Source organism: Musca domestica, unplaced genomic scaffold, assembly GCF_030504385.1.
Source record: "Musca domestica strain aabys unplaced genomic scaffold, Musca_domestica.polishedcontigs.V.1.1 33, whole genome shotgun sequence".
In the NCBI taxonomy this organism is placed as follows: domain Eukaryota; kingdom Metazoa; phylum Arthropoda; class Insecta; order Diptera; family Muscidae; genus Musca; species Musca domestica.
Window position 1 is genome coordinate 5,738,374 of NW_026712312.1, and position 13,721 is coordinate 5,752,094.

The window sequence follows — 13,721 nt, forward strand, 5'->3', positions numbered from 1 at the left end:
CGGGAGGTACCGTTATATAGGGGTTATACCAAAAAGTGCACCGATATATCTCATTTTTAATACCAACCTTCATAAGCACAATACAAATTATTCTGCTAAATTTTGACGCTCTACGTCAAATAATGTGGCCTGTATCGGGATTTCAACAGACAGACAGACGGACATCATTAAATCGTCTTAGAATTTTATGCTGATTATGAATATATATTTTGGGGCCTACGACGAATATTTACGGATGTTACAAACGGGATGGCAAAGTTAATATACCTTCCTTTCCAAGGTGGAAGGTATAAAAATGTATGTATATACCGAATATAGGGACGTATGAAAACGTGCACCTGTGTAGATATTTTTTGCCTGAGAAGGTGGTACCTATTGTGAACTCCCAAAAATCAAGTTTGAGAAAAATGTGTATAAAATCATCCAAAAACCGACTACTATTCGGACCTATATGGAAAGTTCTTTGTGAGAACGTTTTCTCTCCACAGGGAATAGAATGGGAATAACGGTTTTAGAATATGAGTAAACAATACCTAACAATACCTTAAATTACGCGATACCGTTATATAGGTGATATATCAAGACCTATATGGCCAATTTTTAATAACTAAATTTCACGAATCTGAAATATTTTTATTTAAATTTTTATCAAACTTGTAAATTCCGTTCGATAGCTACAATGATTTTCACAGTCGGACATGGCTAAACCGATATATAATCTTATGGTGATGTATGTACTTCGTGGCTCTAACTTTTTTTCGATGGGTTACAAAAGGAATCATAAATTGTATATACCCTCCATAGTATAGTGACCATAGTATAGTGTCGTAAAGAATTTTTTATATCCTCTACAATGGGAAAACTAGGCCAAATCAGAATTACAAAATACGTATTTCTAAAATCATATAATCTGTCTACAAAAAAAAAACCTGAAATAGCAATTGCAGCTTATTTTAATAATCTTAAAAAAAACTGAAAAAGATCGTTTCCAAATAAAAATTTAATATCATTTTTTTTTATGTACCATTCTAGTTGGAAGGTATGGCAAATTTAATTGAAATACACCAAATTATTTAACAAAAATAAAAATTTTGGATTTTTTTATAATATATATATGTATGCAACCATTTTTATTTCATTTTTTCATATTTCAAAATATTTCTCATGCATATCTCCAAACTTGAAGGGAAAGTTAACGAAAAATATGTATATGAAAATACCAAATTCATAAATTTATGTAAATTATTCTAAATTTTTTGGCGCGCACACGCACTCACACATGAAAACTCATCACATACGCAATGCTACACACACACACTCTCTGGGGATATGAAAGTAAAAGTACAACAACTACGAAAAATAAAACTAAAGAAACTAATATCAAAACGTTTTACATAAATTCGCATTCAAAAAAAGGTATCTTGCCCCTAAAACAAAACAGAGAAAAAAATATATAGCACCGATTTGCATACAGTCAAGGCCAAAACTAACAAAGAAACAAACAAATTTGTATGTAGGTACATGTGTGCCTATTTTGGTGCGTTATGTTTGCATAACGTATCTTTTTTTTTTTTTTCAAAAAAAAAAAAACTAAAATAAAATCAAACACCAAAACTATCGAAATAAGTTTGAAATTTTTACAGTTTTTTTTCAAATGTGACCACATGACCAAAAAAAGCTGGTATTGACCTAAAATTTAGTTTGGTGTTGCACATTTTGAGAACTATAAAATCCAAACAATCTGGATGGACTTTTTTAGAAAAAAAAATCCTTTATATATGTTTTCAAAATTAAATAAAATTTCAACAATTTCTACTTGAATTCACTCGATTTTTTAAAATATTTCAGTACTAATTCGTAATATTTATTCCCGAACACTAAAAAGAAAAATTGAATTTTTATACCCTACGCCACATAGTGGTAAGGGTGTTATGTGTTTGTGTATCTGTTTGTAACATGGAGATGTAGACCATTATAGACCATAGAATAACTTTCTGAGTCGATGTATGCATGTCAGTCCGTCCGCCATTCTGTCTATGTGTTTTTGTGAACAAAATGCAGGTCGCATTTATTACCCGATTGGGATGAAAATTTCCAAACAATATTTGTTTGACCCAAAGACGCGATGAACCCTATTAAAATTGGTGAAAATCGGTTCAAATTTAGATATAGCTCCCATATAGGGTGAGATAAAAAACAAAGTCAACAAAGTCAAATTTTTCCTTTTTTTTTTTAATTTACTGAATGAAAGAAAAAAATGTCGGAAATAGCATCAAATTTTAATGGTCACCTTTGGCACGAATTTTGGCCCAGTGCCAGCGAAGCGCTTACTTGAGGTGATCGATAGTTTAGTATTTTTTAGTCCAAAATACTCCAGACACAAAAGTCCAACGGATTGGTATCCGGAGATTTTGGTGGCCATGGTGGCTGGAAATGAAGCGAGGAACCTTATTTTGTAACCATTCTTGGGTTGGGCGTGCTGAGTGCGATGGTGCTTGGAATGTCCAAGGTCTGCGGCCAAAATGTTTACGTGTCCAAGGCTTTAATACACCCTCCAGAATATTTTAGCGATAATATTCGGTATTTATTTTGATGCCACCGTCGATTAATACGAGCGGAGAACGACCATCGGCTGTTATGGCGGCCCACACCATCACCATGGCCGGCGCTTGAGTTCTGGTGGCCAACCGAAGGTGCACATTTTCAGCTGACCTCTTTGGCAAGTAAACACGACCATTTTGTTTGTTTACAAACTGCTGGGCTGTCGGACAGCAAACTTTACAAACTGTTGTTTTCTCATCGGAGAAAACAGGCAGTTCAACACTTTCGGCCAAGCGAAGCAGCTCTTTAGCTTTTTTGAGTCTATTTTCTTTCTGTTGGGGTGTAAGTTCGTACACTTTTTAGAATTTCAATGGTTTTACCCCGATCTCATTTTTCAATATTTGCCGAATGGAATATTGTGATGCGACGAGGGTTTCGATCATTTCTGCTGATGTTGCTGTTTTCTTCCGTCCACTTCCTTGACGTCAGACTACACTACCAGTATCGCGATGGTATGAGACACAATATACTTATTCACATTTAAATGCTGGAGTGCTCTAACGATAGCCACTTGTGGTTTTCCAGGCAAATAAAGAAATCACACTATCACGCTTAAATTCCAACACGAATAACTTTTTTTCTGGAAAATTCTCACCAAAATAATTTTGTACGGCTGCTGACAACAGCCTGAAGTTGGTTGCAGTTCTTTCATATCACCCTGTATGTCTTCAAATGATTTCGTTAATTGTGCACCAAATGGCCAATATCAGTCCAAATGCCCTGAATTTTGGCACATCTGACCGAAGCAAGTAAATTTAAATTAAGTGAAAATCGCTTTAGTTCCCATGTTTTCATCCGATTTGTTGTTAAAGTCCCTTACATTCGCAATATGCATTAGACAACAATGGTATTTGGCACCAGGAAAATACATTTGCCAAATTTTATTGTGGTGGGCTAAGATTTGGATATAGCCTCCCATATAAACTTTATCCTTTTTCAGGTTTATTGTGCAAATAAAGGCTAATATCAGCTCAAATGAATACGAAAGAAAAACATAAATTTTAGGTATGATCTCCATAATTTTATTCACTTCAAATAAATTCAAATTTTTTTGGAAAAGAGAAATTTAAATTGTTTTTTTTTCGTTCGCATTTAGTTTTTTTCGACGTACCTACACAGACCATAATATCAATAAAATTGTTTTTTTTTAATTAAAAAAAATTCGATTAGTGTGCCGGAATATTAGAAATTAATATTGAAATATGTTGGAAAACCGAGTTTCTAATATGTTTTACTTTAGTTTTTATTTTTTTTATTTATTTATTTATTTATTATTTATTTTTTATTTTATTTTTTTTTTTTTTTTGAAAGGATAAGCTATTTTACACAATGCCCATCAGCTGTTACATATGTCAGATTACATTGATAAGATTACCTTAAAATTCATAACAAAATAATGGAATTATTAATTGAACTTCCATAAATAATCTATAAAAGATTAATTTTTTTACAAATTAATTTTAATTACGACACACACGACACACGTCACCCAAAGATTTTTTCTTAATTCTTATTGTCCATTGAAAGATAATTATTACTAAAATATTATTAAATTAATATATTCTCTAAACAAAATAAATCACTCTTTGAAACTAAAGTAAAACAGGTGGTGTCATTTGCGGCATTTATTTATGTTCCAAAATTAATTATTTCGAACATTCTTGAAATTTGGCAAGGCCAAATTAAATTGTTTACTATTAATTTGCGTATTATTTGGACACTCTTTAGTTTTTAGAATGCAAATGCTTTCATTGTGGGGTTCTTGGGGTTCCTCCTAATATTCTTTGATGAAATCGAAATAAATTATCCCCCAACAAATTTAAATACAACGACGACAAAAATGTTAACCTAGGTTCTTGCACAAAAAATTAAAACTGCATTTTCCGTAATTTTTAATTAATTAATTAATTAAACATTCTGGAAGTATGCAAAATGTGCAAATCTATTCTTTGATTGCGCAGTATTTAACTGTGAAGTGTTTTTTAATTCTTATGGGTCAAGAACTTTTGGCCGGTCAATAGCATGATAATTTTTTTAAGAAAAATCGAATGTAAATCTCTTTAATTCGGAAAATACAAGTGCTAAAGTGGGTACTGTTCTGGTACCTCTCCACAAAAGGTCAAAATTTTCAAAGGAAATAATTTACCCCACAGATAGAGAAGGGATCAATCAAAATTTTTTCAAACTTTGCGTTCGAAAACTGACGATATCGGCCCACTCCATTAAGTACCTCAAAACGGGTCAAAATGTTGAATAAATTCGAAATAAACGTCCAATTTCACAGTTTAAATTTCACACATCTCAATATTTCTACCTACAACAAGATATGGTGTGAAGATGGTGGACATCGATCCACTCCTTGTGGTACCTTCCCCACAGAGGATCACAATTTTAAATATTTATATCTCTCATAGCTTGCGAAACAAGTAAGCGCTTCTATTCAAACTTGATATATCAAAATATTTGTCTCAACCAGAGATCTGGTGTGTATATGAGAATTATCTGCCCGATCTTTCTGATCTATAATTATTGGCATAGAATAGAAAATAAATTTTAGATTTTCTTTATTTTTTGCACTTTCCAATATTTTATCAATAATAGATAAGGTGGAACACTTTGGCCCACTATATATGGTTCCTAGGACACAGGGCAAGAAGTAGTAAGTTCGACCGGGTCAACATTTTATATACAAAGACAAAATGAGGGCCTATTTCCAATTTTTTCTATAAGGAAGTTTCAGACAATTCCGTTGAAAAAATTGAGGAAAATCGTCAGAATACCGAAAATAGGGAGTTCCTTTATATGGGAAATAATACCACGATGTGGACCTAATATTAACAGTTTTTTTCCAAAGGTGGCTAGGAACCTGTAACAATAAATAGCAAATTCCAGACAATTCTGTTGAAAAATGTGCCGAAAGTCGTCAAAATGTTTAAAATGAGGGGGTACAGTTTTATACGAAAAAGTTGTCCGATTTAACCCATCTTCGAACATGATCAGACCCATAACGCATGTGTACCAAATTTCAACAGCCTATCTCAATTCCTACGAATATATCCTTATTGCAACCGAAGGAGGGGCATGACTGAATCTGATTAGAAGAAAAAAGTAAAAAAGAACCTAAGTTCGCCCAGGCAGAACTTTCAATACCTCCCCCATTTGAAAGCGACTTGAAAATTAAAAAAAATCGTCGCAAAATACCGCCCCAAAAGAAAACCGATATGGGGCCCATACGAGGTCGTGGAACTGCATATGCAATTTTTTGTCACAGGCTGTAGTATCAACTACGAACGTTAAATACGAAATTCGAAACAATTCCGGTAAATAATGTCTCCAGACCTGACCGAACATCGGGACGTATCTTTATATGGGGGCCATACTAAGACGTGGACCTGCATGAACAATTTTGTTATCATTGGTTGTAGTACCGATTACGAACTTCAAATACCAAATTTGAAACAATTCCGCTGAAAAATGTCACTAAAATCATAAAAATACCGAATATCGGGAGGCATCTTTATATAGGGTCTATACGAAGGCTTGGACTTGAATACGCAATTTTTTGTCATTGGCTGTAGTACCTGAGCTTCAAATACAAAATTTCAAACAATAAAAAAATGTCGCTAAAATCATCAAAATACCGAATATCGCCAGGTACCGTTATATGGAGGCTACACGAAGTCAAGAACCTGCATAGGTAATTTTCTGTCTTAAGTTGAAGTATCTATAACGAACTTCAAATATGAAATTTGAATAATGTAGTTAAAATTATCAAAATACCGAATATCGGAAGGTATCGTCATAAGGAGACTATGCAAAAACGTGGACCTGCATACGCATTTTTTTGTCATTGGCTGTAGTACCTGAACTTCAAATACGAAATTTCAAACAATTCCGATAAAAATATCGCTAAAATCATCAAAATGCCGAATATCGGGAGGTTCCGTTATATGGGGCCTATACGAAGATGTAGACCTGCATACGAAATTTTTTTATCATAGTTTGTAGGGCCTATTAAAATCTTCCAATACGAAATTTGTAACCATTCTGGTGAAAAACGTCGCTAAAATTATCAACATTTCTCTTCCAGGGGATAAAGTAATGTAAAATGTATTTTCATGTAATTCCATTGAAAATTTTGGCTAAAATCATCAAAATGCCGAATATCGGGGGTCCGTTACATGGGGACTATACGAAGTAGTACCTATTAAGATCTTCCAATACGAAATTTGATACAATTCCGTTAAATAATGTCGCCAAATTCGTCCAAATACCAGGTTTTGAGGGGTACCGTTATATGGGGGCTATACGAAGACCTTGACCCAAATAAATATTTTTTTGTTATAGGTTGTAGTACCCATTAAGATCTTCCAATACGAAATTTGAAACAATTCCGGCAAATGACGTCGCTAAAACCATCAAAATACCGAATATCGGTAGATATCGTTATATGGGGGAAATACGAAGTATTTTTAGTACATTTTTTTTTCTATTGGAGGAACTAGATCGCCTTAGAATTTTACGCTTATCCAGAATATATATACTTTGCTAGGTCTGCCATTGGTATTTCGAGGACTTACAAACGGAATGACAATGTACCCTTTATAATATGGTGGAGGGTTTAAAAACGTTGATTTCTTTCTTTAGAAATTTTGGAAATTTTGAATTCCAAGTGAAATATTTTAAATTTCAAATCTATAGCGAATTACAATGTCATTTTTGAATTAGTAATTCAAAATTTTATTTAACTCATTTTTCTCAATTCCAGAATTCTGTCCAAAATTCGAATTCTATTGTTGAAATAAGATTTAAAATTTGAATAATATCAAATTTCAAATAAATTAAATTCCAAAATATAGTAATGGATATAACCCGACACTTTTTTGCAGTTGTTGTTGATTTCGATTTTGTTGTTGTTCAGTTCCAAGTGTTTTGTTTGTTTATTTTTTTAATGATAATTCAGTCGAGTCAATGTAATTTGTCATTTTTTCGGGAATATATTTTTTTGTTTTTATTTTGTATTGAAAACTTCCCCTTCAAAATGTGTAGCCAAAAATAATACTGTCTGCATTTGTGAATGATTAATCATGGGTTCGGTGGTTTTTGCAACTTATCAGAAATGATTGGTTTGGTATTTTTCTTTTTCAGCAAAACAAATTCACAAAAAAAATGCGGAAAACGTTACGTTCGAATTTCTTTGCCGGTTAACAAAAAAATGAAATACAATTTAGATAATACAACACTCACGAGTAAATGACGCATAATTAAAAAGACACTCACTTGGGAAGTTAGTTAAGCGATAGCAGAAGTAGAAACAGGTGACAGGCAGGCACTTCAGATTTCGCCAAAAATTATTATTAAAGTTGACTGATAACAGCTAAAATCCACTCAAACAAATCGTAAAAAACAACAACAATTGCAATAGTAACTAATTGTTGGATCGCTGGCTTATCAATTATTTATTCCGTGGTCCCCAACTTTCAATGTCGCACTGCTAGGAGGTGGATGTATGGATTTCCGACTTGGATGGCGTTTATAAACAAAATGATTCACACTTGGAGTTTTCCTCGCTATGTATAGGGATCAAGTGACCGTACGAAGGCAGAGAATCGATTCTTATCGTATCGAACCGACGACGCCGAATAATTTCGAAAACCCGATTCTACTTTTTTTTTAATGACTGATCAGCACATCAAAGGTTATTCTACTCTCAATGTTCTGCCACGGGGGAGATTACACCAAAAGAGCGAGAGTCTAGTCTGGATAGAGTCCTCTTTACGTTGCGAGTGAGCGAGCGAGCGATCGAACGTGCTGTCCGCCGTCAGAGTTCAGTGCGTTTTTGCGATTATACAATACCAGAAACGCAAGGTATTTCTCTTTCGATTCTTCTCCGTCTTCCACTTGGTTTTTTCTCCTTTCTTTCTTCTTATCTTTTCACTTAGTCACCGCCAGAGCGCGCCACTACTACTTCGAAGTTATTCAACTTTAATATCGTTTTTTTTTTTCGTTTCGTTTCTTTTTTTATTTCAACGTCAAATGTAAAATAATTTAATAAAAAAACAATAACAATAACAAATAATAATAGTAACGATAACACACAATGACAGCAAAAAAAAGTCAATAGACGACGAACACAATACTACTACTCCCGAATCTCCCGCCTCTCAGCGAAATTTTGAGCACAGCTACGAACCGTATACGTTAACGTTTAAAATGCAACTGACAACAAAATTTCATTTACAAAAAACGTCAACCAACTAAACGCCATAACAAAATTCACATAGTCGGGACGCCAGCCAGCATGACAGCGGCACAGCCAGCGTCAACTCCACCATTCCATTAAAGCATTTCAAAAAAATAAAAAACCTTTCCAAGATCGTCGTCGACAACGCTCATCGTCATTGTAAAGCTCTGTGATCAGGTGGTGCTGCCACGCTGCTCATGACAAAAAAACGGCTAGTCTAAATGACCAGCGGAATAGTCAGTCAGTCAACGCTTCCCTCCAACGGCTACGACGACGACGACACATTATTATGGTAAATAACTTTCTTTGCTTATGTTTGCTTTGCTCCCCCTCGCCTCTTTGGCCTTTGTTGACAACAACGACAGCGGGGAATGAAAAAATACCAAAAATTTGAATAAATTAATTTTCATAAAAAAATTCAAAAAAAAAAAAATGAAGAAAAATGGAAGACCAAGAAGAATTAGAATAAATTTTTATTCATCGGCGAGAGGGGGGTGTGTGTGTGTGGGCGTACACATCGCGTTTTATCTTCCAAATTTCCAATTTGATTGGTGTGATAAGAATTACTGTCCGTCTGCCAATACCTGTTTATAATTTAATCATTTGAAATTTACATAGGAACCCCATTTCCCCCCCTCCCTCCTCCGCCACAAATCGTTAGAGAGTTAAGAGCGTTTGAATAAATTACACTTCCCATAGTTTTCTTCTTCTTCTTCTTCAAGCGAATAAAACACGTTAAGAAGTTAATCGAAAAGAAAATATTTAAATTGCATTAATCTGTAACAGGTTGTGAGTTTAAGTTACTTCCTCCTCAAATCAGATAGAACTAGAAACATACTTTTCAATATTTTGTAGAAACTCAATAGACGTCAACGTGGGACATTTTCCAATATGGAGATTCAACATTAACATCAAATCACAAAACTGTCAACTCTATTGCAATATTATACCCTCCACCATAGTACGGAGGGTATATTAAGTCTGTCATTCCGTTTGTAACACCACGAAATATACATTTTAGACCCCACAAAGTATATATATTCTTGATCAGCATAAAATTCTATGTCCGTCCGTCTATCCGTCTGTGGAAATCACTCTAGCTTCCGAACAAAATGAAGTAGGTTGATAAAATTTTACTCAAATGTGTATTATGTCTGCAGGACTTTTGGTATTGAAAATGGGCCATGTAGGTCCACGTCTTCGTATAGCCCCCAAATATAACGGTACCCTCCGATATTCGGTATTCTGATGATTTTAGCGATATTATCGGGAATTGTTTCAAATTTGGTATTTGAAGTTCGTAATAGACACTACAGCATAAAACAGAAAATGGGCCATGTAGGTCCACTTCTTCGTATAGTCCCCACATAATGGTACCTCCCGATATTCTGCATTCTGATGATTTTAGCGACATTATTTACCGGACTTGTTTCAAATTTCGCATTTGAAGTTCGTAATGGATACTACAACCTATGACCAAAAATTGTCTGTGCAGGTCCACGTTTTACAACTCCCATGGTTCCTCCCTATATTCAGAATTTTGATGCTTTTAGCTACATTATAAACAGATTTTTTTTCAAGTTTCGCATTTGAATATTGTAATAGCTTGTGACAAAAGTTGCCTATGCAGGTCCACGTCGTCGTACAGACCCTAATATACGGCTGCAGTCGGTATTTTTAAAGATTTTAACGGAATTTTTAACGGATTTTATTTTTTTGAAAATTGCCAAATTTGTACAAAAAGGTGGAAGGTAATCAAAGATCGGCCCGGCCGAACTTACAGCTTTTTTACTTGTTTTTCAGTTGATAAGTTATTCATTTGGTTCTGAGCCGAATATGCCATGGTTCTTTCCAATCTTGACTTATTGAAAACAACTTACTAAGTTGTCCATTTCGATGAACGAGCGTCATCCTCAGCCATATGGCTAGAGAGGGTATAAATCATTTGATACGGCCAAAACATGCCTCATCGAAATAACGGTTTTAGATCGAAGGTCTCTTTGGACCAAATCCGTTTCAGCACATTTGGAGTCGATCTAGCAATGTTCGTCCTTATGTCGGCCTGTCAGACTGTAGCGCACGATAACACGAATGGAGTATCCGATTCCAATCCCAATCTTGGTACATCGTAATATTATTATCAAACTTAGATTGAGTTCGGAGATGGGCAATATCGGTCCACTCCTTCTGGTACATCCCCCACAAAAGAACGAAATTTTCAAAAAACATATTTTGCACAAAAAGAGAAAGGATATTCCGATTTTGCTTCAACTTTGTAAATCCTAATATTTGCGTCAGTGCTAGGTCAGGAGCGAAAATGGACAATATCCGTTCACTCTCTCAAGTACCTCCCCAACAAAGGTTAAGAATTTTGAATAATCATAACTCATATAAAATATGATGCAAGAGCCCGATTGTCTTCAAATTACACACATCACAACATCTTTGGTGATCTAATATACCTATGAAGGGACGACATCTGTTGGTCAAATATTCCCATGTGAAATATGGTTATATATTCCAATGGAAGAACAAAACCTGTAGGTCCAATATCCCGATGAAAGAACGACACCTGTAGGTCACATATCCCAATGAAAGAACGACACCTGTGGGTCACATATTCCGCTGAAAGAACGACGCCTAAAGGACAAATATTCAGATGAAAGCATGACACTTATAGGTCAAATATTACAATAACTTTCTCAATCATTCTCTCGTATCTCTTATGGGAAAACATTTTTTTCTATTTTAAGAGAGAGGGGTTCGTGTAATATTTGATGTACAGGTTTCGATCTTCCATCGAATTCAAAGAATATGTTTGATGTCAGATCAAAAAGAAATTTGTCGTCTACCTTTGTTTAAAAAAACAAGTCAAAACCAATTAAAAAAACATTAAGTTCGACCGGGCCAAACTTTTAATACCCTCCACCTTAGGGTAAAAGAAACATTAAAGAAATGTGGCAAAAACCATTAAAATGCCGAATATCGGGAGGTACCGTTATATGGGGGCTACACCAAAACGTGGACCTATAATTACAATGTTCCGCCACACGAACCCACAAATACCAATTTTTAGACAAATCAGTGAAAAAATGTGGCAAAAACCATCAAAATACCGAATATCGGGAGGTACCGTTATATGGGGGCTATACCAAATCATGGACCCATACATGCAATGTTTCGCCATCGGAGCTGGAAACCATTATAACCCACAAATACCAATTTTTAGACAAATCCGTGAATAAATGTGGCAACAAAACTAAAATACCGAATATCGGGAGGTACCTTTATATGGGGGCTATACCACAACGTGGACCTATACATGCAATGTTTTGCCACACGCTCAGGGACCCGTTATGACCTACAAATACCAATTTCCAGACAAATCCGTGAAAAAATGTGGCATAAATCATTAAAATACCGGATATCGGGAGGTACCGTTATATGGGGACTATACCAGAACGTGGACCGATATATCTCATTTTCAATACCAACCATCCTAGACACAATGCAAATAGCTCTGCTAAATTTTGGCGCTGTATCGTGATTTCAACAGACAGACAGACAGACATACAGACGGACAGACAGATAGACAGACGGACATCGTTAAATCGACTTAGAATTTTATGCTGATTATGAATATATATACTTTATGGGGTCTAAGAAGAATATTTAACGATGTTAAAAACGGAATGACAAAGTTAATATACCCTCCTTTCCAAGGTGGAGGGTATAACAATTTACCAAAACGAGTCCTTCGATATATTCAATCTTCATAACCTATCTAGTATTGATAGAAATATTAGGATATGTCGAGTTTTAAAGGAATCAGCTGCCCATTTCGCGCTTTATGAGCTTTATTGATTTTCAAAATTCTGACGCGTTGTGGGGGAGGTATCAGAAGGACTGGACCGGTGTATCCCATCTTCACACCAGATCTTGTGCTGGCAATAATATTAGAATGGTGTCATTTGATGTCAATATATATATAATTATTCAAAATTTTGACCTTTGGATTGGTGACGTGGGGGTGGGTGTTGTGTACTAGATGCAGTGGGCCAATATTGTCCATTTCCGCACTCGATCTAGAACTGATGAAAATAAAAGGATTTGCAAAGTTGGAGGAAAATCATATGGGCCTTTTTATTATTGAGAAGCAAAAAGTATCAAATTTAATACTATTTAATACTTTTCGTACTAAATAGTACATATTTCCGTACAGATTCATAAGTCAGATACCAAAAGAGACCTCAATATCAAATTCTCGATTTCAGATACCAACCTAGACCTCAATATCCAATTTGAGGATTTTAGCCTCATTCCTTCACCCAATATCGATTTTATTACTATTTAGTATTTTTCGTACAACTATAGTACACATTTGCCAAACCACCTCCATATCTCAATCCCCGATACCAACAGTTATCTAAATACCAAATTTCAGAATTTTATCTCCAACATTTCGAAGACCGCCTTCATGTATCAAAAGTACTTCCCAACCTAGATTCTCATACCAAATTTCAGGTTTTCAGCTCTATCCGTTCACATAACATTTTAGAGGTTAAGTGCCATTTTAGAACTTTAAACTAAGCTTAAAGTCTTATTATCGTAACATTTTAATACGAATTTCCAAAAATCAAGCCTTATCACAGCTAAAATTAAAAGAAGCCTGGTCAAGAGTAGAATCTGCAAATCTTACTTCCGATCCAATGCAGAGTACTGACGCTCGAATTCGAGCGATTTTCACTCGACTCGATTTTGAGCAAGCAACTCTAGCTTTTCTCAAAGCAAATATAATTTTCAAATATTTCCCAATAAATATATAAAGATTATTTGTTAAAAATATTGAAATTCGTACCAACATGTATCACGTGCC

The 13,721-nt window shown here is 34.7% G+C and overlaps 1 protein-coding gene across 3 annotated transcripts in view; it reads right to left on the reverse strand.

Moving 5' to 3' along the window:
* LOC101901541 (elongation of very long chain fatty acids protein AAEL008004) overlaps window positions 1-13,721 on the reverse strand; it is an 83,740-nt gene that overhangs the window by 29,667 nt on the left and 40,352 nt on the right. Inside the window, exon 1 of one of the 3 annotated variants that reach the window (XM_059125302.1) lies at window positions 7,882-8,424. The exons of the other annotated variants lie outside the window; for them this stretch is intronic. The gene's annotated coding sequence lies outside the window, so the exon portion shown is untranslated. Of the gene's footprint in view, window positions 1-7,881; window positions 8,425-13,721 lie in introns of those variants that run through there. 3 annotated transcript variants of the gene reach the window in all.